The following is a 4684-nucleotide window of genomic DNA, read 5'->3' as shown; positions in this document are numbered from 1 at the left end:
ATAGCTCAGTTGAACTTCACAGTTTGCATTTCTGAGCAGGAGAAAACGCCAAGATTCCATAAGGCAACTACTTATTCCAAATCTGGCATTTTTCCTATTCAGAAACACAGATTGTGAAGTTCACTCAAGTTACTCAAATCAATCAATTTTTTTCCCCAAGTATTTTAATAACAAGCACATTTTCAGTTATTAGTGTTTTACTTGTACACTATTTGCATATTAAGATATTAATTGAGTATATTCACTTACCTGCTGTCTCTCTTTCCTGATTCTCCAAGAAAAATCTCTGCAGTACATTTAAAGGAGTAAGGAACATAGGCAGGTTGATACATGTGTGCTTTTGCTACAGAATTAAGATGAGTATCATGCACAGCTCATTTGTGGCTTTGTCTTATGTCATTCCATCACTTGCAAGTTATACAAGCAATTCTTAGACCACATAAATAAGGGGTTTCACACATACAGCGTGAAGGCTGTGTCTGTATTAGTGAATAAAATGTACTAAGGGCTGTTCTTTGGTCCTGAAGCTAAGTGGGATGGCAAGCCCTGTGTCCATATGGCTAGCTCTTTTGCCCTTCTGATATATTAACTGTATACTTATTGGGGATGATCCTTGGCCTGTACAAATCCCTGAAATACAACTTTAAATTGTGGGAGAGGAGTAGTTGGCCTGAGCTAAAACTATGCCAGGAACCTTGATAACAATTTTGTGCTACACTCACACACCTGTGCTGTGGCCTTGGTGAGCTTTTCAGTGCAGTGTTATCAGAGGATTTTGTTGTATCCCTGCCTGCCTTATGATACTGTTCAGGGTCACCTTCTAGCTCAGTAACCTAAGCCCCAGAGCAGCTCACTGTACCGAACCCAGTGGCTTAGGGCTACTTGCCTTCAAAGAAGGGGTGGAAGGGCAAAAAACTCCACCTCCCTCCTCCGCCTAGGTTTATTTATGGGCAGCAGTACTGCTCTGTAACTTGGGGAGAGGGGAGAAAGAGTGCGTGTAATGGTTGGTCTGTCTAACCTCCCCCATGAAAATAAGCAACACTTGTTACACTCCCTCTACTCTGTTGAGCCACCGTCCCCCCCATGGAGGCTTTAAACAAAAATACCATCTATGATCTGCAGTTTCTCTCAAACCCGAGGAAGCTTTGAGGATTCTGTGCACATAACAGTGCAGCCAATCTGCCCAACACAGACAGCACATCAAGTGATTGTAATGACATTTATTTGGTTTGAATATCCAAATAGCATATGCAAGCATTTTTCCATGAGTTGTTGAAAAATTGACCTAAATATTTTGCTTTTCATTAGAAAAGATGAGGATTTTGCAATGACAGACATATTCAACGCTTACTGTTCTGTGGATCAGATATGTCAAAATATTGTGGTTTTTTTCTTTATTAGCATCTTCAGAACAAAGAGTGACAACATAGGTTCTGGGCTTGATACATGCTGTTGAATATTTTACAAGACTATAATAAAAGCTTATTTGATATGTTCTTGTATGATTTGCTACTGTAGTGAAAAAACATAGCTATTAAAACTTTATAAGCAGCTGTGGCTACTTGCTCCTGTGAAAAAGCAAATTGCAAATGTCAGCTTGGTTTCTGTGGTTCTTCAGAAAATAGTGTATTCAAGTCTAGGTTATACTTAATAAGTTTTACTGACATGATTATGTTTGCTAGCAGTGCAATTTTTTTCATCATCCTAATTGTGCTTCACAGTGCCGTACCACAGGTGTAGGTATTCTGGCACTCTTGCTGAAGATGTGACTCTTGCTTCACTGACCAGAAGGAGGATATACCTTTAAAACATGTTTAAGCTAGAATTACCATTTCTAGATGAGGGGTATGATTGCCCTATGTGGGGCTAATAAAAAGAGACGTTCTTAAGTGCAGACAAGGCTTCAGTTTCATAGATACAAACCAGCTCTGAATAAATGAAGTCCTCCCTGCTTGGCAGTCAGCCGTGCTGACTCTTATGACTTTATGATGTTTTTCAATATTTGTTTTTGTTTTGTTTCTTAAAATCCTCAAGTTCTTGTATAACATGAATGCATAAAAGCCTATGTTTCTAGCATTCATAGTTGTGGAGAAAAAGCTTGAAAATGCTCTTACAATCCCCACTTCTAATACAGAAAATAGAAGGATCTGAATTGTGCGGTATTTAAAAATATTGTAAGTTTTAAATAAAATTCCCTCTTTCTGTGACCTCCCCTCTTCGTAGTTTTGATAATAATGACTTGTATAAATTTTATTTGCCTGAGTTGATTTGAAATGTGTTGAATCTCATGTACTGAAATGTTCAGGCAAAAATGCATAAGATGTACTTTTTAATAGGATTGCATACATTAGAAAAGTATGTTTTTTCAGATTCAGGGGCTTTTGCTGAAAATCGTGGCTGTTTTCTTTTTGGAAACATATTACAGTAGGTACACTTACCTTTTTTAGATGTGCTTTATGAACTAAAACTTAGAAGTTGAGCTCTGTGCAGAGTACTGGTTATTAGCATTCCAAAATGAGTAGATTTGGAACAAATTTCACAAGCACAAGATATCCCATGATTTTCTTAAAATAAACAGTGCCCATGAGCCTCCTCAGACATATTATCAAGAAGGAGCGTTCTGCCTGTATGTGACTGTACACATCTGTTAATTCAGAGATCTAAATGTGAAATCCAGCACTCAGGGACACCAGGTGGATATCTGATACTCTCTGGGGAATTTGGGCTTCATAAACCATAGTACGGATTATTCACAGCCATGCATTTTTTCCCTGCTTGTGACAGAAAAAATATGGGTGAAATATCTGCATCAATAATTAATCCTGGTATAAATCAATACAAGTTACTAATAAATGAGAAACAGAGATATGTTGCTGCCAAAAATCAGCTGTTAATGCCTCTTCACTTACTGAAATGGCATGCTGCATATCACAAATGTTCTATTACTAGCTACAAAATATTTAGGTGTAAGTCAGGAATATTCTCCAGCTCTACGGTGAAAGCTGCAGTCATAGCACAGTATAATTTGAGATTGGAATTAATGTGCGTAGAGCGTGAGAAATAAAGAGATACAACTCTTTATGTCTACTTTTCATGACTATTCAGAAGTACTTACATGATTTAGGAGCCTAAGGGCTCATTTAACTTGTCCACACATAGGAATCTTGTTCCATTTAAAACTCATTAGGGTATCACAAGCTTCCTTGTGGGGCTGTCAGATATGACACAGGAGCTATGGAAGGACTGTCTCCTTTGGGAACAGCTTGCTGGAGACGAGCAAGGATACCTTAGGGTGCCTGAAGTCGCACTAGATAAGTGTGTACTGGCAACTGAACCTTAAACCTTCAAAGTCCAGGCTGAATTCAAGCTTAGGATCTGTTCTTGAAGAAGGTATCTGTGCCACTTCTGAAGAATGGAGTAAGACTTAGTCTTTTCTTCAGAATGGCAATCCCTTTCTATTCAGTATGCTTGCTCAACATACTGACTCCTTCCTTAACCAAACATACTTGTTCCTTTCCCCCAGATCATGCAGGTGGTGAGAGACAACCCCCACCTCCCCTGGTAACCCATAACCTTGGCTCCATCCCACGATGATGCCCTGGTGTTAAGATCACCCTCCTGAAAAATGGCAGAGGTGGGTGTGATTTCTTCAGGCCAAGGATTGTCAGGGAAGTGATCTAATCAGAAGACTGCAGCTACCAATGGGTATTTTAAAGAAAACAGTGAATATGTCTTCACTACATGATGGGCCTGATCTTTTCAAGATGTAGTACTCACAATTCTGAATTTAATTCTCAAATCTTTCTTTATGTACCTGAAACATTTACTTGAGTCTGGCAGTAAATCAGTCAGAAATGAGACTTAAGCCTCTGAGAAATATAGGCACTGTTAAAAACTTTACCCCTCAGCAGTGATTAAACTCACCATCCACGTAGGGGTCTCACCTAGTAGCACAACATCAGTGCTTCCCAAAGTTTTCCCTTAGCAACCCTACTTCCAGGGTCACAACCCCACTTTCATTTTCACTTCCAGGCTTGCAGGCCCCAAGTGGGGTCATGACCCTAACTTGGGAACTGCTCTATAACACATTGAAAAAATTAACATACCAGCCAGTAAATACATCAGCAAAACAAACCCATCCAGTCTACCCAGGACCCTGTGCAGTCTGCCATCCCTAGAGGCCTTACCTATTAAACATGGGTTTTCAAAACCATGCATCTACTTGCAGGCTCACATACTGCTTTGGGTATGTGTTACCATTGTCTTGTAGTCTTCCTTTGTGCTATTTAGCTAAGTTTAGTGTTGACAAATATGTGCTAACACTTCTGAAAATATGACCCTCTTTTTCTTGGTTATTCATATGTTGGAGGTGCTGCTTAGATTTATTATTTGCACATAATAGAGTTCACAGTTATTGTGTGTCAGAAACAAGATCTGGAGAGTCTCCTGTTCCCACAGCTGGAGCAACACATACACATCTGCTAAAACTGCAGTGTAAATTGTATTGTCCTTGGCAATTAATCACTTCCATTGCATTCTATCAACTCTCCTCCTCCTTAACTCCTACTGGTCTTTACCCTCTTCTCCCTTCTTCTTCCTCTGCTGTCCTCTGTTCTCGTTTTCTTCTGTGTCTCCCACTTCATTTTTTAACATCTCCTCCAGAAATGCCATGTTTGGATGTGGA

This window comes from Buteo buteo, chromosome Z (assembly GCF_964188355.1).
Source record: "Buteo buteo chromosome Z, bButBut1.hap1.1, whole genome shotgun sequence".
In the NCBI taxonomy this organism is placed as follows: domain Eukaryota; kingdom Metazoa; phylum Chordata; class Aves; order Accipitriformes; family Accipitridae; genus Buteo; species Buteo buteo.
Note: the sequence above shows the minus strand (reverse complement) of the source record.